The sequence below is a fragment of the Cervus canadensis genome, chromosome X, assembly GCF_019320065.1.
Source record: "Cervus canadensis isolate Bull #8, Minnesota chromosome X, ASM1932006v1, whole genome shotgun sequence".
Classification (NCBI taxonomy): domain Eukaryota; kingdom Metazoa; phylum Chordata; class Mammalia; order Artiodactyla; family Cervidae; genus Cervus; species Cervus canadensis.
This window is the reverse complement of record NC_057419.1, coordinates 87145876-87169969: the sequence shown is the minus strand read 5'-3', so window position 1 is coordinate 87169969 and position 24094 is coordinate 87145876.

The following is a 24094-nucleotide window of genomic DNA, read 5'->3' as shown; positions in this document are numbered from 1 at the left end:
TTCAAGTTAAAAACAATAACAACAAAAACAAATACAAAAAGCCATAATAGTTCATATAGAAAGTCTGAGCCCTTATTTGCCCAACTACTAAGCCTCTGCTGTTTCTATTAATCCATATTTTTTTGTATATCGATTTATTTATTTTAATTGGAGGCTAATTACTTTATAATATTGCAGTGGTTTTTGCCATACAGTCACATGAATCAGCCAGGGGTGTACATGTGTCCCCCATCCTGAACCCCCAACCCATTTCCCTCCCCATCCTATCCCTCAAGGTTGTCCTAGTGCACTGGCCCTGAGCGCCCTGTCTCATGCATCGAACCTGAACTGGCAATCTATTTCACATACAGTAATATACATGTTACAATGCTATTTTCTCAAATCATCCCACCCTCACCTTCTCCCACAGAGCCCAGAAGTCTGTTCTTTACATCTGTGTCTCTTTTGCTGTCTCGCATATAGGGTCATCGTTACCATCTTTCTAATTCCATATATATGCATTAATATACTGTATTGGTGTTTTTCTTTCTGACCTACTCCACTCTGTATAATAGGTTCCAGTTTCATCCACCTCATTAGAACTGATTCAAATGCATTCTTTTTAATAGCTGAGTAATATTCCATTGTGTGTATGTACCACAGCATTCTTATCCATTCATCTGCCTATGGACATCTAGGTTGTTTCTGTGTCCTGGCTATTGTAAATAGAGCTGCGATGAACATTGGGGTACATGTATCTCTTTTAATTCTGGTTTCCTCATTATGTATGCCCAGCAGTGGGATTTCTGGGTCATATGGCATATTTTATATATTTCCTAGTGACAAATAGTACTACTGTTAAGATAGACAATCTGTAGGTCTCAAGCCAAATCTCTGATTTGTGTTTTAATTGTGGGAGACAAAAGATGGAAGAAAATAAGAATGCGACTTTTAACATTGTAATCTTAGTACCAAAACATGAGAACTGAGAATGACCTTAGAATGATGAGATAAAAGAGAAGTAAGAGTTTCATACACAGGATTTTTGAGTCTCTGGTTGGCACCTTATCAATCAACAGATATTTTATTTCCAAATTCACTTTTTAGTCTCATTTCACACTCATATAAGTTAAGACAGCCTCAAAATACTATTCAAGAATGTTTTGGTCAGAAAAGTAAATATTACTGTGGGACCATATTCGAGAAGGCACCGTAGAAAATGCTAGTCTGAAGCTGAAGCATTTAGGATTAATTGTTCCAAATTGTTCATTGAGGATAGATAAAACATGAAATCTTTTGACTTTTATATTGTCAAATGCCCTATCTACAGAAACTGACTGTTTTTTTTTTATTTATGGAAAGCTTATCCTTCAGTGCCAGGCAGTCACTTCTTTGCTTGTATTCACCATCATAAGACACTCGTAAAACTAGATGAATGGTAGTTTGGGGTTCTTTGCTATATTGTCTGCTTATGTCCAAAGTTACAATTGCAATTTCAGATAACTCTATTTGAAAAGATCAAATGACTATACAGCAGCATTGAAAAATCTGCAAATTATTTCTAAAAGGGCAGTGTCACATTATAACATACAAAGGGTAGTGTCAGTGATAATTTTGTTATTTCAAGCTTATCCTGACATGAAATATTTAATAGAGAATCTTACACCAGTTATGATTATGAAAAGAGGTAAGGAATATCACTCTTAGAAGGCATCATTTTAAACTAGGACATTTTTTCTAACAAGCATTTAGGATGAATGTGTCACTGATAGTCTTCAATGTTCTCATGATCTTTACTTAAAAAGTTGCATTTCAAACTTTTTTCGGTGTTATTTTCCTATTTAAATTGTGTCTAATAGATTTTATTCAGCTTTAAATTTTGTTTAAAATTATAAGAAATTTGGTTAAGGTAACTGTCAATAACACTTGAGATTGTTTAATATGAAATAAAATTTTGTCATGAAAGAAAAATCATCTCCATTGAGGCATATCTTATTATTGCCTAAAAATATTTGGCATTCTTACAATCGTTTAATATAACTTGACTTTTTAAGATAAAGCAAGAAAGTGTTTATCCATAGAGTCTCTGATATTGCTTAATAACCATAATATAACTTTACTATATATTTGACATCATTTCTGAGAGTGCTCCCTCTCCTGCATGACCTTTTAAAGATATGACTGTTTTATTTCCTTATAGTCAATATTTCTCAGAATCAAGGGAGGAAATTATGTTCATATTATCTTCTTATTGTCTGTTACCCTTTCTTTTCCATTCCATTAATTTATATCTCTTCTGAAAAAATTATATATATTATATATATTAATGTATATTAACACACACACACACACACACTCACACACACACACACATATATATAAAGAATCTCCTGCTTCTTTATGGTACATGTCTTTTCAGTATACCAAGCACTTCTCTTCCTTGTTTCTATCATCTAGAGACAATTCACCTATCTTCTCTTATTAAATTTTTTTTCACTATGCTGTCTTCCTTGTTATCTTACTCCTTAGCATCACTGAGGATCAATTCAATGTCTATGTACACATGCCATTCAACATCTTTGCCTCACTGTTCTGTTAACTTCTATTCCATAAGCACTTTCCGCTTCACCCTACATAAGTGAACCTCTCTGATTTTGTCATCACTAAGAACATTTTACACACAAGATCACTAATTCAAGCATCTTAGTATTTTACCATAATCTTTTTTATAAACCTAGATTTTTCAGCTACTACTTTCACAATATTTTTCTTTTTAACTTTACATGATGTCTAGTACATAGAAATATCTTACCATCTCTACTCCGTTTTATGAATGTGTCATTATGCTGTATCACTCACTGCACCTGTATGCTTCTGTCATTTTTATTTATTTTTTAATTAATTTATTTAATTGGAGGCTGATTACTTTACAGTATTGTAGTGGTTTTTGTCATACATACACATGAATCAATCACGGGTGCACATGTGTTCCCCATCAGAACCCCAACCTACTTCCCTCCCATCCCATTCCCTAGGGTCAGTGCAACAGCCCTGAGCATCCTGTCTCATGCATCGAACCTGGACCTGTGATCCACTTCACATATGATAATACACACATTTCAATGCTGCTCTCTCAAATCATCCCACCCTAGCCTTCTCCCACAGAGTTCAAAAGACTGTTTTTACATCTGTGTCTCTTTTGCTGTCTCGCATATAGGGTCACTATTACCATCTTTCTAAATTCCATATATATGCTTTAGTATAGTATATTCGTGTTTTTCTTTCTGACTTACTTCACTCTGTATAATAGGCTCCGATTTCATCCACCTCATTAGAACTGATTCAAACACATTCTTTTTAATGGCTGAGTAGTATTCCATTGTGTATATGTACCACAAAATTCTTATCCATTCATCTGCTGATGGAAATCTAAGTTGCTTCCATGTCCTGGCTATTGTAAACAGGGCTGTGATGAATATTGGGGTACAAATGTCTCTTTCAATTTCCTCAGTGTGTATGCCCAGCAGTGGGATTACTGGGTCGTATAGCAGTCCTATTCCCAGTTTTTTAAGGAATCAACACACTATTCTCCATAGTGGCTGTACTAGTTTTCATTCTCACCAACAGTGTAAGAGGGTTCCCTTTTCTCCACACCCTCTCCAGCATTTATTGTGTGTAGATTTTTGGATAGCAGCCATTCTGACCGGCATGAGATGGCAACTCATTGTGGTTTTGACTTGGATTTCTCTGATAATGACTGATGATGAGCATTTTTTTCATGTGTTTGTTAGCCATCTATATGTCTTCTTTGAAGAAATGTCTGCTCAGTTCTTTAACCCATTTTTTTGATTGGGTCATTTATATTTTTGAGATTAATTCTTTGTCAGTTGCTTCATTTGCTATTATTTTCTCCCACTATGAAGGCTGTCTTTTCACCTTGCTTATAGTTTCCTTCGTTGTGTAAAAGCTTTTAAGTTTAATTAGGGATGATTTGTTTATTTTAGCTTTTATTTCCATTACTCTGGGAGGTGGGTCATAGAGGATCCTGCTGTGATTTATGTCGGAGAGTGTTTTGCCTATGTTCTCCTCTAGGAGTTTTATAGTTTCTGGTCTTACATTTAGATCTTTAATCCATTTCAAGTTTATTTTTGTGTATGGTGTTAGAAAGTGTTCTAGTTTCATTCTTTTACAAGTGGTTGACCAGTTTTCCCAGCACCACTTGTTAAAGACGTTGTCTTTTTTCCAGTGTATATCCTTGCCTCCTTTGTTGAAGATAAGGTGTCCATAGGTAGGTCGATTTATCTCTGGGCTTTCTATTCTGTTCCATTGATCTATATTTTTGTCTTTGTGCCACTACCATACTGTCTTGACGACTGTGGCTTTGTAGTAGAGCCTGAAGTCAGGCAGGTTGATTCCTCCAGTTCCATTCTTCTTTCTCAAAACTGCTTTGGCTTTTTGTATTTCCATACAAATTGTGAAATTATTTGTTCTAGTTCTGTGAAAAATACCGTTGGTAGTTTGATAGGGGTTGCATTGAATCTATAGATTGCTTTGAGTAGTATACCCATTTTCACTAGATTCATTCTTCAAATCCATGAACATGGTATATTTCTCCTTCTATTTGTGTCCTCTTTGATTTGTTTAATCAGTGCTTTATACTTTTCTATGTATAGGTGTTTTGTTTCTTTAGGTAGATTTATTCAAAGAATTTTATTCTTTTCATTGCAATCATGGATGGAATTGTTTCCTTAATTACTCTTTCGGGTTTCTCATTCTTAGTGTATAGGAATGCAAGGGATTTCTGTGTGTTAATTTTGTATCCTGCAACATTACTGTATTCATTGATTAGCTCTAGTAATTTTCTGGTAGAGTCTTTAGGGTTTTCTATGTAGAGGATCATGCCATCTGCAAACAGTGAGTTTTATTTCTTCTTTTCCAATCTGGATTCCTTTTATTTCTTTTTCTGCTCTGATTGCTGTGGCCAACACTTCCAAAACTATGTTGAATAGTAGTGGTGCGAGTGGGCACCCTTGCCTTGTTCCTGACTTTAGGGGAAATGCTTTCAATTTTTCACCATTGAGGATAATGTTTGCTGTGGGTGTATCATATATGGCTTTTATTATGTTGAGAAATGTTCCTTTTATGCCTGCTTTCTGGAGGGTTTTTTTTTTTTTAATCATAAATGGATGTTGAATTTTGTCAAAGACTTTCTCTGTCTCTATTGAGATAATCATATGGATTTTATCTTTCAATTTGTTAATGTGGTGTATTGCATTGCTTGATTTGTGGATATTGGAGAATCCTTGCATCCCTGGAATAAAGCCCACTTAGTCATGATGTATGATCTTTTTAATATGTTGTTGGATTCTGTTTGCTAGAATTTTGTTAAGGACTATTGCATCTATGTTCATCAGTGATATTGACCTGTAGTTTTCTTTTTCTTTCTTTCTTTTTTTTTGGCATCTTTGTCTGGTTTTTGTATCAGGGTGAATGTGGCCTTATAGAATGAGTTTGGGAGTTTACCTTCCTCTGCAATTTTCTGGAAGAGTTTGAGTAGGATATGTGTTAGTTATTCTCTAAATTTTTGGTAGAATTCAGCTGTGAAGCTTTCTGGTTCTGGGCTTTTGTTTGCTCGAAAATTTCTGGTTACAGTTTCGATTTCTGTACTTGTGATGGGTCTGTTAAGATTTTCTATTTCTTCCTGGTTCAGTTTTGGAAAGTTGTATTTTTCTTAGAATTTGTCCATTTCTTCCAAGTTGTCCATTTTATTGGCATATAGTTGCTGATAGTAGTCTCTTATTATCCTTTGTATTTCTGTGTTGTTTGTTGTGATTTCCCCATTCTCATTTCTAATTTTGTTGATTTAATTCTTCTCCCTTTGTTTCTTGATGAGTCTGGCTAATGGTTTTTCTATTTTATTTATCTTCTGGAAGAACCAGCTTTAACTTTGTTGATCTTTACTATGTTCTCCTTTGTTTCTTTTTCATTTATTTCTGCCTTAATTTTTATGATTTATTTCCTTCTATTAACCCTGGGGCTCTTCATTTCTTCTTTTGATAGTTTCTTTAGGTTATTTATTTGAGTTTTTTCTTGTTTCTTGAGGCAAACTTGTATTGCTGTGAACCTTCCCCTTAGCTTTTACTGCGTCCCATAAATTTTGGGTTGTTGTGCTTTCAATTTCATTCATTTCTGTGCATATTTTGATTTATTTTTTATTTCTTCTGTGCTTTGTTGGTTATTCAGAAGTGAGTTGCTTGGCCTTTGTATGTTTGTATTTTTAATAGTTTTTTTTCCCCTTGTAGTGCCATCTAATCTTATTGCATTGTGATCAGAAAAGATGTTTTCAATTTTTTTTTTTAATTTACCAAGGTTAGGTTTATGGCCCAGGATGTGATCTACCCTGGAGAAGGTTCCATGTACACTTGAGAAAAAGGTGAAATTCATTGTTTTGGGGTGAAATGTCCTATAGATATCAATTAGGTCTAACTGGTCTATTGTATCATGTAAAGTTTGTGTTTCCTTGTTAATTTTCTGTTTAGTTGATCTATCAATAGGTGTCAGTAGGGTATTAAAGTCTCCCACTGTTACTGTGCTACTGTTAGTGTCCCCTTTCATACTTATTAACATTTGCTTACATATTGTGGTGCTCCTATGTTGGGTGCATCTATATTTATAATTGTTATATCTTCTTCTTGGAATGACCCTTTGATCATTATGCAGTGTCCTTCTTTGCCTCCTTTTACAGCCTTTATTTCAAAGTCTATTTTATTTGATATGAGTATTGTGACTCCTGCTTTCTTTTGGTCTCTATTTGCATGAAATACGTTTTTCCAGCCCTTCACTTTCAGTCTGTATGTGTCCCTAGTTTTGAGGTGGGTCTCTTGTAGACAGCCTATATAGGGGTCTTGTTTTTGTATCCATTCAGCCAGTCTTTGTCTTTTGGTCGGGGCATTCAACCCATTTACATTTAAGGTAATTATTGATAAGTATTATCCCATTGCCATTTACTTTGTTGTTTTGGGTTCGCATTTATAAACCTTTTCTGTGTTTCCTGTCTAGAGAAGATCCTTTAACATTTGTTGAAGAGCTGGTTTGGTGGTGCTGAATTCTCTCAGCTTTTGCTTGTCTGTAAAGCTTTTGATTTCTCCTTCATATTTCAATAAGATCTTTGCTGGTTACAGCAATCTGGGTTGTAGGTTTTTCTCTTTCATCACTTTAAGTGTGTGCTGCCATTCCCTTCCTGGCCTGAAGAGTTTCTATTGAAAGATCAGCTGTTATCCTTATGGGAATCACCTTGTGTGTTATTCATTTTTCCCTTGCTGTTTTTAATATTTGCTCTTTGTATTTGATCTTCATTAATTTTATTAACATGTGTCTTGGGGTGTTTCACCTTAGGTTTATCCTGTTTGGCACTCTCTGGTTTTCTTGGACTTGGGTGGCTATTTCCTTCCCCATTTTAGGGAAGTTTTCAACTATTATCTCCCCAAATATTTTCTCATGGCTTTTCTTTTGCTCTTCTTCTTCTGGGACTCCTATGATTCCAATGTTGGGGCATTTGACATTGTCCCTGAGTCTCTGAGGTTGTCCTCATTTCTTTTAATTATTCTTTCTTTTTTCCTCTCTGCTTCATTTATTTCCACAATTCTATCTTCCACCTCACTTACCCTATTTTCTGCCTCAGTTATTCTACAGTTAGTTCCCTCCAGAATGTTTTTTATCTCAGTTACTGCATTATTCATTATTGATTGACTCTTTTTTTATTTCTTCAAGCTCCTTGTTAAACATTTGTTGCATCTTCTCAATCCTTTTCTCCAGACTATTTATCTGTAACTCCATTTTGTTTTCAAGATTTTGGATCATTTTTACTATCATTTTCTGAATTCTTTTTCAGGTAGACTCCCTATCTTCTCCTCTTTTGTTTGGTTTGGTGGGTATTTATTGTGCCCGTTTACCTGCTGAATATTTCTCTGTCTTTTCATCTTGTTTAAGTTGTTGTGTTTGGGGTGGTCTTTCTGTATGCTGGAAGTTTGCGGTTCCTCTTTATTGTAGAGGTTCCTCCCTGTGGGTGGAGTTGGACGAGTGGCTTGTTAATGTTTCCTGGTTAGAGACGCCTGCATCGGTGTTCTGGTGGGTGGAGCTGGATCTCTTCTCTCTGGAGTGCAATGGAGTATCCAGTAGTTGAGTTTTGAGGTGTCTATGTGTTGGTGTGACTTTGGTCAGCCTGTATATTAATGCTCAGGGCTATGTTCCTGCATTATTGGAGAATTAGCATGGTATCTTGCTTTGGAACTTGTTGGCTCTTGGGTGGATATTGGTTTCATTGTAGGTATGGAGGCTTTTGGATGAGCTGTTGTTGATTAATGTTTCCTGGTGTCAGGAGTTTTCTGGTATTCTCAAGTTTTGGATTTAAGCCCCTGTCTCTGGTTTTCAGTCTTATTCTTACAGTAGCCTCAAGACTTCTCCAACCATACTACACCAATGATACAATATCTAGGTTAATGGAGAAAAGATTCTCCACAGTAAGGGACACTCAGAGAGTTTCACAGTGTTACACAGAGAAGAGAAGAGGGCGGAAGGTGATAGAGGTGACCAGGAGGAGAAGAGGGGGAGTCAAAAGGAGAGAGAGATCTAGCCAGTAATCAGTTAGCTAAGTGTTCTCCACAGGCCAGAATACCCAAAGATATTCACAGTGTTGAGTAGAGAAAAGTGCGAGGGAGTAGATAGAGGTGGCCTGGGGGAGAAAAAGGAGAGTCAAAAGGGATATAGGGCAATCAAACCAGTAATCAGACTCCAAAGTGAAATGGGTACTGAAGATTGGATTCTTAAAGGTGCAAAACTGATAACAAATACCAAAAACCAAAGATTAAAAATCTACAGTAGAGGTTAGACTCACAAAAATACAATATTAAAAAAGCAAAACAAAATCACAAAATTATAAAAAAAAAAATATGAAATTTCCTTTAAAAATAGGTTTTTTTTTTTTGCAAGGTAATAGTAGGTTATAAAAATGAAAATTAAAGGAGTAATAAAGGGCTTAAATAAGAAGGTTAAAAAATTTAAAAAAAAAATGATAATAGTAAAATATATCTAGGAATTTCTCTGGAGCTGTTGTGGGCAGTGTGTGGTCAGTTCAGTTACAGATAGTTCCTTGTTCCAGCTTATACTTTCTCGAGGTCTATAGGCCCCTTCCAATGTAGTCGGTGCTAACTACAGTGTTTTAATCTGTTGCACCTGTCACTTTCCAAGCTGTTCCCTCTGTTTATTTTGGCTTCTTCTGTTTGCAAGTCTCATCAGTGTCTAATTTCCACCCTGACACAAGGGGGCGGAAGTGGTCACTTATTTAGGCTCACTTGTTCAATTTTGCTGTGGGGAGGGAGGAATATTGCAAACAAATATCACTGGCGTGTGTGGGGAGTGCTTGCAGTGTCTGGGCCACACTGGTTTTGCCCCCACTCACGGTGTGTGTGCCTTCCCAGTCTACACTGCTCAAGCTCCAGGTTGCTCTCCAGGGGAACTCTCTAAAGCACGCCCTGGATTGCATGCACTTCCAAGATTTAAGCTGCTCAGGTTCAGGTTCTTGGGTACTCCACAAAGGCACAGACTTGGTTGTGTTTGTGTTTGGTGCCATTTCCAGGTCCAAGCAGCTCAGGTGAGCAGGTGCTTTGGCGAGCACACTCTCCCAGCTGGGTGTCTTATCACCTCCCCAGTCCCAGCAACTCAGTTTCCTGGGTGTGCAGTGGGAGCACTGTCTCAGGTGTGCCATGTGTCTCCTCTGGGGAGCTGACCTCTGGCTGTGACCCTCCTGGCAGATGTCAGCCATCCAGGATCCCAGGAAGACTTGGTTAGCAACTGGGAGCCTACTCACAGTTTGGTACAGGATGCCGTCTCTGGGGCCGAAATTACCCCTCAGTGGCTCTGGCTGTCGCCCGCCTGCCTCTCTGCTTCAGGGAGGGGATGGGCCAGTCTGCAGCTGGCTAGCTCCCCTCTGGTATTCTCTTAGTCCTTTGTTCTGTGAGCAGGCCCAGCAGTGCCTTAGGTTAGAGCTTTTCATGGGAAAGTTCTCTCCCTCCTGCTTTCTTTATTTTATTTTCTTCTTCTTCTTCTTTTTTTTTTTTCCTCCACAGTTTGGGTTGCTATATCACGTTAGCTCCCTCAGATTGTCCTCAGGGCATTCAGGCCCGGTCCTTATCCTAAGCAATGCAGCCCACGCCTCCCTGTTCACCCCTCACTTGGTGGTGGTGGACACGAGTGTCTGGGCTACTTCTCTGGGAGTTATAGTTAGGCATGTAATTTGTGGGTTTTATGTATTTATTTTTTCCTCATGGTTATGCTGCCCTCTGAGATTCCAAAACTCCCCACAGACCCACTGGTGAGAGGGTTTCCTGGTATTTGGAAACTTCTCCTCCTTCACAACTCCCTCCCTGGGACAGGTCTCCATCCCTAACTCTTTTGTCTCTCTTTTTATCTTGTATATTTTGTCCTACCTCCTTTTTGAAGACAACGGGCTGCCTTTCTGGGTGTCTGGTGCCCTCTGTCAGTGTTCAGAAGTTGTTTTTTGGCATTTGCTCAGTGTTTAAATGATATTTCAATGAATTTGTGGAGGAGAAAGTGATCTCCCCTTTCTATTCCTCTGGTATCTTAGGACCACCTCACTGCTGTCATTTTTTAGAATTTGAAGTCTCTCACTCACTTTTATTCCTTGGAGATTTTAGCATATGGGTCATTAATATTGTCTCTTACATTATTTTTAACCAAAATATTTGATGACTTTAGTATCAGTTCAGATGATCCATACAACCCCCTGAGTCTCCTAGTTCACTTCCTTTTCACTTTTTTTACTTGTATGCCATTTAAACTATCCATTCCCATGGTTATATGCAAGATCTAGTCAATGTGTTCTCTCCAAAATCTGTTTAATCATCCTTCCCTCCAAGCACAACCTTTTTTAAAAAAAACTTTTTGCATTGTGTTGGGGTGTAGTTGATTAGCAAACAGTTTTGTGATAGTTTCAGTTGAACAGTGAGGGGACTCAACCATACATATGCATGTATCCATTCTCCCCCAAATTCCCCTCCCATAACATTGAGTGAACATAAACTTCTGACTTTCCTACTCACATCTTCTAGAAGAGCCACCACAATTTTCCCACATTGTTATGACCATCGATTTCTTGATCCAATCAACTTTGCTGTCTAATATTACCACAAACCCTTACTTTCTTTATTATCCAACTTTGTATAGTATCTGACTTCCCTGGTGGCTAAGTGGTAAAGAATTCACATGCAATGCAGGAGACCCAAGAGATGTAGGTTCATTCCCTGGATCAGGAAGATCCCCTAGAGGAGGGCATGGCAACCAACTCCAGTATTTTTGCATGGAGAATCCTATGAATAGAGGAGCCTGGTGGGCTACAGTCCACAGGGTCACAGAGGCAGATACGACTGAAGCTACTTAACATGCATGCACATATAGTATCTTGTTGTAATCATTCTCTTGAATATTTACTGACATATCTTGGTCACTTTTCCTTGTCTTACTTAAAAATGCCCCAACTATTATTAAATACAACTTTGCACTCATTTCACATCCACATCAAAGCTGGTTAGGGGAAAACATACAACCATGCTAATTATACCCATTGATTATAAAGTTATGACTATCTTGTTAAATGGCCATCAGCAATGCTTAGGCATTCTATTACATTTATGTGCTTAATTTACTCTGTAAATTCTTTAGTTAATTAACCAATCACATATTTCAAACTTTGTCATTTCTTTCCAAATTCCAACCTTACTGTCACTCATTCATATATTTAATAACCATGCTCATCAGCTCACTGAGAAACATAAGAAATATCAGAGAAAATCTATATTCTTGCACTATCAGATCATCTACCATAGTCATGTAATCTTATTTATCTTTCTATTACAGTGGATGAATTGTCTGTTTACTCCAAATCAACCCTTTCTCACACACACTGGATTCCATCTCCACTCCAGTCCCAGCCTATTCAATGACTATGCTTTTGAAGCTATCTCCTCTCTCTTGCAACAGCATGCGTTTTTTTTTTTTTTTTCTCCTTCTCAATGTTTTCATTGGCATACAGCCATCTTTTTGAAATCCCTAATTTCCCCCCAAATCTCCTGAACCAGTGAACTAGTGAAGTTGTTCAGTCGTGTCTGACTCTTTGTGATTCCATGGACTATAGCCTACTAGTCTCCTCCATCCATGGAGTTTTCCAGGCAAGAGTACTGGAGTGGGTTGCCATTTCTTCCTCCAGGGTATCTTCCCGACCCAGGGATCAAACCCAGGTCTTCTGCACTGTAGGCAGAGACTTACTGCTCAAATCTCTGTTTCCTTCTTATAAGAATCCTTTTAAAAAGTATTATATCCTCACCTTGTGTAATTCTGGTCCTCCAACTCTCCCTTGAACACATTACAATTTGGCTTCTCTTCACATTACTCCAGTGAAACAGAGTTGTTGGTTTCAAGACCACTAATGGCCTTCACATTGCAAAATCCAATAACCACATCTCCATCTTGCCATTATTTGACCTTCAAAGAGCTTTAGACACAGTTTATCACCCTCTGCTGTAGACTACATATTTGTGTCTCCCCAAAATTCATATGTTGAAATTGAATGTCCAATATGATAATATTGGGATGTGGGGATTTTGAGAGGTTCCTAGGTCGTGAGGGTGGAGATATCATGGATGAGATTAGTGTCTTTATAAAAGAGACTCCACAGAATGTCTAATCCCTTTCACCACCCAATATGGTAACAAGAGGTCTACAAGATTCTAGGTCATATACTACTTCTTGTTTTAGCTATGAAATCATTAATAAACTAAATAGGGTGAAGCAAACATAGTATTTTCTCTGATATAAATACAAATGGAAAATCAAAATATGAAAATGTTGTTCTTGCACCTCAGTTGTTGTTAGGTTGCTCAGTCGAGTCCAACTCTTTGAAACTCAATGTAATGCAGCACTCGAGCCTTCTCTGTCCTTCACTGTCTCCCAGAGTTTGCTCAAACTCATGTCCATTGAGTCGATGATGCCATCCAACTATGTCATCCTCTATTTCCCCCTTTTCTTCCTGCCTTCAATCTTTCTCAGCATCAGAGTCTTTTCCAATGAACTGATGCTTTGCATCAGAGGGCCAAAGTATTGGAACTTCAGCTTCAGCATCAGTCCTTCCAATGAATATTCAAGGTTGATTTCCTTTAAGATTGACTGATTTGATCTCCTTGCTGTCCAAGAGATTCTCAAAAATATTCTCCAGTATCAGTACAAAAGTGTCAATTCTTCAGTGCTCAGCATTCTTTAGGGTCCAACATTCACATCTACACATGACTACTGGAAAAACCATATGGTCTTTGACTATAAAGACCTTTGTTGGCAAAGTGATGTCTCTGTTTTTTCATATGCTGTCTTCATAGCTTTTCTTCCAAAGAGCAAGTGTCTTTTAATTTCCTGGCTGCAGTCACCATCTGCAGTAATTTTGGAGACCAATAAAATGAAGTCTGTCACCATTTTCATTATTTTTCCATCTGTTTGCCATGAAGTGATGGGATTGGATGTCATGACCTTAGTTTTTTGAATGTTGAGTTTTAAATCAGCTTTTTCACTCTCCTAGGGTTTCCCATGTGGTTCAGCTGGTAAAGAATCTACCTGCAATGCGGGAGACCTGGGTTCAATCCCTGGGTTGAGAAGATCCCCTGGAGAAGGGATAGGCTATCCACTCCAGTATTCTGGCCTGGAGAATTCCATGGACTCTATAGTCCATGGGGTCGCAAAGAGTTGGACACGGCTGAGCAACTTTCACTTTCACTTTCACTGTCCTCTTTCACCTTCATCAAGAGGCTATTTAGCTCATCTTTGCTTTCTGCCATTAGGGTGGAGTCATCTGCATATATGAGGTTATTGATATTTCTCCCATGAATTTGATTACAGCTTATGATTCATCCAGCCCAGCATTTTGCATGATGTATTCTACACATAAGTTAAATAAGCAGGATGACAATAACAGCTTTGACGTCATCCTTTCCCAATTTTGAACCAGTATGTTGTTCCATGTTTGGCCCTAACTATTGCTTCTTGACCTGCATACAGTCTTCTCAGGAGGCAAGTGAGGTGGTCTGGTATTCCCATCTCTTTAAAATTTTTTCCACAGTTTCTTGTAATTCACAAAGCCGAAGGATTTAGCATAATCAAAGAAGTAGAAATAGATGTTTTTCTGGAATTCCCTTGCTTTTTCTATGATCCAACAGATGTTGGCAATTTGATCTCTAGCTCTTCTGCCTTTTGTGAATCCAGCTTGTGCCTCTGGAAGTTCTTGGTTCACATATTGCAGAAGTCAAGCTTGAAGGATTTTGAGCATTACCTTGCTAGCATGTGAAATGAGCCCAATTGTATGGTAGTTTGAACATTCTTTGGCATTGCCCTTCTTTGGGATTGGAATTAAAATGACATTTTCCAGTCCTGTGGTCACTGATGAGTTTTCCAAATTTGCTGGCATATTGAGTGCAGCACTTTCACAGCATCATGTTTTAGGATTTGAGATAGCTATGGTGGATCCCATCACCTCCACTAGCTTTGTTCATAGTGATGCTTCCTAAGGCCCATTTCAATTCATAATCCAGAATGTCTGGCTCTTGGTGAGTGACCACACCATCATGGTTATCTGGGTCTTTATGGCCCTTTTTGTACAGTTCTTCTGTGTATTCTTGCCACCTATTAATCTTCTGCTTCTGTTAGGTCCAGGCCATTTCTGTCCTTTATTATGCCCATCTTTGCATGAAATGCTCCCTCAGTATCTCATTGAAGAGACATAAATCTATTAATAGCAAAAAAAAAAAAAAAAAAAAAAAAAATATCTTTGTTAGATTGGAGAGACCTAAAGTAGTAAAGCAGTGCTTCCTTGGTGGCTCAATGGTTAAAAAAAAAAATCCACCTGCAATGCAGTACACACAGGAGACATGAGTTTGGTCCCTGGATAAGGAAGATCCCCTGAAGGAGGTCGTGGCAAACCACTACAGTCTTTTTTAAATTTTCAGTTATTTTTATTAGCTGGAGGCTAATCACTTTACAATATTGTAGTGGTTTTTGCCAAACATTGACATGAATCAGCCATGGATCCACACGTGTTCCCCATCCCGGTCCCCCCTCCCACCTCCCTTCCCATCCCATCCCTCCGGGTCTTCGCAGTGCACCAGCCCTGAGCACTTGTCTCATATATACAACCTGGGCTGGTGATCTGTTTCACCCTTGATAATATACATGTTTCGATGCTGTTCTCATGAAACATCCCACCCTCGCCTTCTCCCATTGAGTCCAAAAGTCTGTTCTAATAAATCTGTGTCTTTTTTTCTGTTTTGCATATAGGGTTATGATTACCATCTTTCTAAATTCCATATATATGCATTAGTATACTGTATTGGTATTGATCTTTCTGACTTACTTCACTCTATATAGTGGGCTCCAGTTTCATCCATCTCATTCAAACTGATTTGAATGAATTCTTTTTAATGGCTGAGTAATGTTCCATTGTGTATATGTACCATAGCTTCCTTAACCATTCGTCTGCTGATGGGCATCTAGGTTGCTTCCATGCCCTGGCTATTATAAACAGTGCTGCGATGAACACTGGGGTGCACATATCCCTTTCAGATCTGGTTTCCTCGTATGCCTTGGAGTGGGATTACTGGGTCATATGGCAGTTCTATTTCCAGATTTTTAAGGAATCTCCACACTGTTCTGCATAGTGGCTGTACTAGTTTGCATTCCCACCAACAGTGTAAGAGGATTCCCTTTCCTCCACACCCTCTCCAGCATTTATTGCTTGTAGACTTTTGGATAGCAGGCATCCTGACTGGCGTGTAATGGTACCTCACTGTGGTTTTGATTTGCATTTCTCTGATAATGAGTGATGTTGAGCGTAATTTCATGTGTTTGTTAGCCATCTGTATGTCTTCTTTGGAGAAATGTCTGTTTAGTTCTTTGGCCCATTTTTTGATTGGGTCATTTGTTTTTCTGGAATTGAGCTGCAAGAGTTGCTTGTATACTTTTGAGATTAATCCTTTGACTGTTGCTTCATTTGCAATTATTTTCTCCAATTCTGAAGGATGTCTTTTCAACTTGCTGACAGTTTCCTTTGTTGTGCAAAAGCTTTTCAGTTTCATTAGGTCCCATTTGTTTATTTTTGCTTTTATTGCCAGTATTTGGAGAGGTGGGTCATAGAGGATCTTGCTGTGATTTATGTCGGAGAGTGTTTTGCCTATGTTCTCCTCTAGAAGTTTTATAGTTTCTGGTCTTATATTTAGATCTTTAATCCATTTCGAGTTTATTTTTGTGTATGGTGTTAGAAAGTGTTCTAGTTTCATTCTTTTACAAGTGGTTGACCAGTTTTCCCAGCACCAGTTGTTAAAGACATTGTCTTTTTTTCCAGTGTATATCCTTGCCTCCTTTGTCGAAGATAAGGTGTCCATAGGTAGGTCGATTTATCTCTGGGCTTTCTATTCTGTTCCATTGATCTATATTTCTGTCTTTGTGCCACTACCATACTGTCTTGACGACTGTGGCTTTGTAGTAGAGCCTGAAGTCAGGCAGGTTGATTCCTCCAGTTCCATTTTCTTTCTCAAGATTGTTTTGGCTATTCAAGGTTTTTTGTATTTCCATACAAATTGTGAAATTATTTGTTCTAGTTCTGTGAAAAATACCGCTGGTAGATTGATAGGGATTGCATTGAATCTATAGATTGCTTTGGGTAATATACTCATTTTCACAATATTTATTCTTACAGTCCATGAACACGGTATATTTCTCCATCTATTTGTGTCCTCTTTGATTTTTTTCATTGGTGTTTTATAGTTTTCTATATATAGGTCTTTCATTTCTTTAGGTAGATATAAGTATTTTATTATTTTTGTTGCAATGGTGAATGGTATTGTTTCCTTAATTTCTCTTTCTGTTTTCTCATTGTTAGCGTATAGGAATGCAAGGGATTTCTGTGTGTTAATTTTATATCCTGCAACATTACTGTATTCATTGATTAGCTCTAGTAATTTTCCGGTAGAGTCTTTAGGGTTTGCTATGTAGAGGATCATGTCATCTGCAAACAGTGAGAGTTTTATTTCTTATTTTCCAACTTGGGTTCCTTTTATTTCTTTTTCTGCTCTGATTGCTGTGGCCAACACTTCCAAAACTATGTTGAATAGTAGTGGTGAGAGTGGGCACCCTTGTCTTGTTACTGACTTTAAGGGAAATACTTTCAATTTTTCACCATTGAGAATAATGTTTGCTGTGGGTTTGTCATATATAGCTTTTATTTTTTTGAGGTATGTTCCTTTCTATTACTGCTTTCTGGAGAGTTTTTATCATAAATAGATGTTGGATTTTGTCAAAGGCTTATTCTGCATATATTGAGATAATCATAGGTTTTTTATCTGTCAATTTGTTAATGTGATGTATTACATTGATTGATTTGCAGATATTAAAGAATCCTTGCATTCCTGGGATAAAGCCCTCTTGGTCATGGTGTATGATCTTTTTAATATGTTGTTGGATTCTGTTTGCTAGAATTTTGTTTAGGATTTTTGCATCCATGTTCACCAGTGTTATTGTCCTGTAGTTTTCTTTTTTTGTGGCATCTTCGTCTGGTTTTGGTATTAGGGTGATGGTGGCCTCATAGAATGAGTTTGGAAGTTTGCCTTCTTCTGCAGTTTTCTAGAAGAGTATCAGTAAGATAGGTGTTAGCTCTTCTCTAATTTTTTTGTAGAATTCAGCTGTGAAGCCATCTGGTCCTGAGCTTTTGTTTGCTGGAATATTTCTGATTACAGTTTCGATTTCCGTGCATGTGATGGGTCTGCTAAGATCTTCTATTTCTTCCTGGTTCAGTTTTGGAAAGTTATACTTTTCTAAGAATTTGTCCATTTCTTCCAAGTTGTCCATTTTATTGGCATAGAGCTGCTGGTAGTAGTCTCTTATGATCCTTTGTATTTCAGTGTTGTCTGTTGTGATCTCTCCATTTTCATTTCTAATTTTGTTGCTTTAGTTCTTCTCCCTTTGTTTCTTGATGAGTCTGGCTAACGGTTTGTCAATTTTATTTATCTTTTAAAAAAAACCAGCTTTTACCTTTGTTGATTTTTGCTATGGTCTCTTTAGTTTCTTTTGCATTTATTTCTGCCCTAATTTTTAAGATTTCTTTCCTTCTACTAACCCTGGGGTTCTTCATTTCTTCCTTCTTTAATTGCTTTAGGTGTAGGGTTAGGTTATTTATTTGACTTTTTTCTTATTTTTTGAGGTAAGCCTGTATTGCTATGAACCTTTCCCTTAGCACTGCTTTTACAGTGTCCCATAGGTTTTGGGTTGTTGTGTTTTCATGTTCATTCATTTCTATGCATATTTTGATTTCTTTTTTGATTTCTTATGTGATCTGTTGGTTATTCAGAAGCATGTTATTTAGCCTCTGTATGTTTGAATTTTTAATAGCTTTTTTCCCTGTAGTTGAGATCTAGTCCTACTGCATTGTGGTCAGAAAAGATGACCGGAATGATTTCAGGTTTTTTTTTTTTTTTTTTTTTTTTTTTTTTTTTTTTTTTATTTTACCAAGGCTAGATTTATGGCCCAGGATGTGATCTATTCTGGAGAAGGTTCCGTGTGCACTTGAGAAAAAGTGAAGTTGATTGTTTTGGGGTGAAATGTCCTATAGATATTAATTAGGTCTAGGTGGACCATTGTGTCATTTAAAGTTTGTGTTTCCTTGTTCATTTTCTGTTTAGTTGCTCTATCCATAGGTGTGAGTGGGGTATTAAAGTATTCCACTATTCTTATGTTATTGTTAATTTCTCCTTTCATTCTTGTTAGCATTTACATTACATATTGTGGTGCTCCTATGTTGGGTGCATATATATTTATAGTTGTTATATCTTCTTCTTGGATTGATCCTTTGATCATTATGTAGTGTCCTTCTTTGTCTCTTTTCACAGCCTTTATTTTAAAGTCTATTTTATCTGATATGAGTATTGTGACTCCTGCTTTCTTTTGCTCTCCTTTTGCGTGCATTTTTTTTTTTTTTTAATCCCTTCACTTTCAGTCTCTATGTGTCCCTTGTTTTGAGATGGGTCTCTTATAGACAGCATATATAGGAGTCTTGCTTTTGTATCCGTTCAGCCAGTCTTTGTCTTTTGGTTGGGGCATTCAACCCATTTACATTTAAGGTAATTATTGATAAGAATGGTCCCATTACCATTTGCTTTGTTGTTTTGGGTTCACTTTCATACAAACTTTCTGTTTCCTGTCTAGAGAATATCCTTTAGCATTTTTTGAAGAGCTGGTTTGTTGGTGCTGAATTCTCTCATCTTTTGCTTGTCTGTAAAGCTTTTGAATTCTCCTTCATATCTGAATGAGATCCTTGCTGGGTACAGTAATCTGGGTTCTAGATTATTCTCTTTCATTACTTTAAGTATGTCCTGCCATTCCATTCTGGCCTGAAGAGTTTCTATTGAACAATCAGCTGTTATACTTATGGGAATTCCCTTGTGTGTTTTTTGTTTTTCTCTGTTGCTGCTTTTCATATTTGTTCTTTGTGTTTGATCTTTGTTAATTTGACTAATATGTGTCTTGGGGTGTTTTGCCTTGGATTGTTTATTCTGTTTGGGACTCTCAGGGTTTCTTGGTCTTGTGTCACTATTTCCTTCCCCATTTTGGGAAAGTTTTGAGCTATTATCTCCTCGAGTATTTTCTCACGGCCTTTCTTTTTGTCTTCTTCTGGGACTCCTATGATGCGAATGTTGGGGCGTTTCACATTGTCCCAGAGGTCCCTGAGGTTGTCCTCATTTCTTTTAATTCTTTTTTCCTCCCTGCTTCATTTATTTCCACCATTTTATCTTATACCTCACTTATCCTGTCTTCTGCCTCCGTTATTCTATTGTTGATTCCCTCCAGAGTGTTTTTGATCTCTTTTATTGCTTTATTCATTTTTAATTGACTCTTTTGTATTTTTTCTAGGTCCTTGTTAAACATTTCTTGCATCTTCTCAATCCTTGTCTTCAGGTTACTTATCTGTAACTCTATTTTGTTTTCAAGATTTTGGATCATTTTTATTATCATTATTCTAAATTCTTTTTTCAGGTAGATTCCCTATCTCCTCCTCTTTTGTTTGGCTTGGTGGGCATTTTTCATATTCCTTTACCTGCTGGGTATCTCTCTGCCTTTTCATCTTATTTGGATTGCTGTGTTTGGGTTGCTTTTCTGTATTCTGGTAGTCTGTGTTTCCTTTTTATTGTGAATGTTTCTCCCAGTGGGTGGGGCTGGATGTTTGGCTTGCCAAGGTTTGCTGGTTAGGGAAGCTTGCCTCAGTGTTCTGGTGGGTGGAGCTGGATTTCTTCTCTCTAGAGTGCAATGGAGTGTCCAGTAGTGAGTTTTGAGATGGGTCTATGGGTCTGGTGTGACTTTGGACAGCCTGTATAATGACGCTCAGGGCTATGTTCCTGCATTGCTGGAGAATTTGCATGGTATGTCTTGCTCTGGACCTTATTGGCCCTTTGGTGGTGGTTGGTTTCAGTGTAGGTATCGAGGCTTTTGGATTATCTCTTATTAAATAATGTACTTGTAGTCAGGAGTTCTCAGGTTTTGGGCTTAAGCCTCTTTCCTCTGGATTTCAGTCTTATTCTTCCAGTAGCCTCAAGACTTCTCCATCCATACAGCATTGATAATAAAACTTCTAGGTTAATGGTAAAAGGATTCTCCACAGTGAGGGACACCCAGAGAGGTTCACAGAGTTACATGAAGAAGAGGAGAGGGAGGAAGGATATAGAGGTGAGCAGGAGGAGAAAAGGGGGGTTCAAGAGAAGAGAGACAGATCTAGGCAGTACTCTGTGCCCTAAGTGTTCTCTGCAGCCCAGAACACCCACAGAGATTCACAAAATTGGATTGAGAAGAGAAGGGGGAGGGAGGAAATAGAGGTTATCTGGGGGAGAAAAAGGAGAATCAAAAGGGGGAGAGAGTGATCAAACCAGTAATCACACTCCTGAGTACAAATGGGTACTGAAAGTTGCATTCTTAAATGTCCAAAATTTATATCAAATACTCAAAAACAAAGATTAAAAATCTAGAGTAGAGGTTAGACTCTTAAAGATACAATATTAAAAAACAACAAAAACACACAAAAAATTAAGAAATATATATGAAGTTTGCTTTAAAAACAGTTGTGTGTTTTTTTTTTTTTTTTTTTGGCCAGGTTATAGTGGGTTATAAAAATGAAAATTAAGGAGTAATAGAGGAGTAATTGAGGGCTCCTTTCTAAGACAATGGGCTGCTTTTCTGGGTGTCTGATATCCTCTGCTAACGATTAAAAGTTGTTTTGTGGAGTTTTCTCAGCGTTCAAATGATCTTTTGATGAATTTGTGGGGGAGAAAGTGGTCTCCCCGTCCTATTCCTCTGCCATCTTAGCTCCCTCCTTCTATCTTAGCTCCCTCCCTCTCCAGTATTCTTGACTGGAGAATCTCATAGACAGGAGTCTGGCATACTATGGTTCATGGGGTCACAGAGTTGGACACGACTAAAGCAACTGAGCACACACACACACAAAGTAATAAAAAAACAAAGACAGCTCTTCATTTAAGCTGAGAATGACTCTGATGCAAGACCAAAAATTAAGACTCAGTATGTGCTACCATTGCATCTGGGGTAAATCAGGAGGGCCTCAAGTGCCCTAACTACCAGTTTTCCTCCCCTCACTATCCTCCCACAAGTAAGATCAGTACAGTTCCTGCTTATCCATGAGTGATGGGTTTCAGTCCTTTGCTAGCCCATGGAATTCGACAAGCAAGTCTCACCTAGGGGTAGCCATGGGACACCTCATCACCTTCATACTTTAAAGCCTAACAGTGACAAACCCTGATGATTCACTCTGGTCTTGAGTGCAAACATCATTTGGACTGTGAATATATGAAACTAATAAAGTGCTGTCAGTACATTTTTGTAGGTTCTGGTCATCTCCAAAAATCTAGGGCAGAAATCCTTTCCTCAACAATGGGGTAAATAGGAAGCAATCAAGATAATAAAAGCACAAAAGGCTCATTTTATAATGAAGAAATAGAGATTTTTAAATGATGTGAAATATCAAATGAATATATTCATTTACTATGCATATATGTGTTTATTAAAAATATTCATTGAGTGACTAGTATTTTTCCAGGCATTGTACTACTACTAAGGAGATAGTGGGAAAAAGAAAGTTACAGTCCTTTATGCTTAGAGAGTTAATAAGTTGTCAATAGTATAACATTTAGTAATTCTTTATTCTCTAATCATGTCACATGATTTAGATTTTGTATTCCAGTTAGATTTTAGTTTATATAAGAGCTTTCTTTAATTACTTACTTTATCCATTGTGAAGTTTGTACTCAATCCATATAGCTGATTGATTAATGTGTGCTATACATACATATAGATAAAATGTCGCCAGTGACCTCATAAAGCAATACCATGGACTTTACCACAATAAGGAATTAAATTGTGGGGTTGAATTGGATTTCAATTTTCCTCACTATTAAGACACATTCAGTTAACCTTAATAGTAAATGAGAATAAGAACTATAGCCTGAAAGACAACATACATTTTAACATATTTTAGGTGACGACATTTAAAGTCATTAAAAAATTAAAATGAAGTTAACAGTGGCTCAGGCGTCTAAATTGAACAGATTGGCCTTTGTGGATAGTTCAGACACATCCCTGCATCACTGATAACTTGAACTTTCTGATCTGTATCAAAAAGTTCACCACTAGCCCTGTTTTCAAATCAATATTTGCTAGCAGCTGCTAGTTACAACTCTGTAGTTTCAAAGTCCCCCTCCTTTCACAACTATGTAAAGATTTTGAATCCCAATCCATACTTGCTTAATGAGCACACTTATTTCTTGCCAAATCAAAACCTAATTTTTGAGAACTTAGGTAAACTTGCAGTTTTTGCCTTTATAAACATCTCCCATTTTGTAGTCCATGGAAAACAACTGAAGTGCTTTCTTGGACTTGTGCTTCCCATCTGTAGTCCTGAGAACCCAAAATAAAATAATTTTGTTTTTGCCTCAACCAGGTCACTATTATTGGAAGTCTTGATTAACATAGATAAGTTTGTTTGGGTGTTAAATCCCTTTCACTTCTTACTCTCTACTTTCAAGTCATTATATCATAGAGGTATTTTAAATATTCCAAATATTGTAATTCAATATTAATCATGTGAGAAAAATGTAAGCATTTCTATTACCAACCTGCCAATTCTAATTAATGCCACTGTGTGACTATGAATAAATAGAAAACAGATGAACAGCCCAATCTTGGACATGGAGGGGTTTGAAGATGCTGAAATTACCTCGAGTCTGTCCCAGCAGAACTTGGCACAGTTAGTTTAGCAAAAGCAATGAGTCAAATTGAATACTACCAATTTCCTTAGAATTAGGTCAAATTAATGTTGCAACTCAGCATGTTTTTTTCATCAGTTTCACAGCAGTTCAACTGGGACCAATTTTTCTGCCTCTTAGTTCCTCAAAATATCTTTCTATAGTTTCTCTTAGCCTTTATGTGAATTTTATTGAATTACATTACTTCTCAAACTCTAAATAGAAAGAGTAAAAACACATATTACCAAGAGAATCATAAAGCATCTGTTTCTCTTAAATGATTTCGCATTTAGGATCTAGTCTAGATATCCCCTGCCAAATATCTAAAACATATTCTCCCTCAAAATATTCCCTGAAATTCAGAATTTAGGAAATATATTACCTCTCCTTTCTTTCTTTAGGCTATCTACAACATTAATCTATTGAAATTGAAGTAGATGATATTACTTTACTGTAATTGCCAATTACAGCAATTACCCAAAAAGAATGAATTGCCAGTTCTTTCTCAAGTTGCTCATCTTTAATTCAGGCTTTAACTTGAATTTGAATGACTATTGGCCTAGAGACACCAAACTACAGCCATACCTATGTTTAAAAGAATTTCAGAAACTACTCCACACCATCCCTGGCTCAAGGCAATTTATCTGTCTTAATTGAAAGTCTAATATGAATTTATTTTCAGCATAAAATATGCCTCATATGTTTAAGTG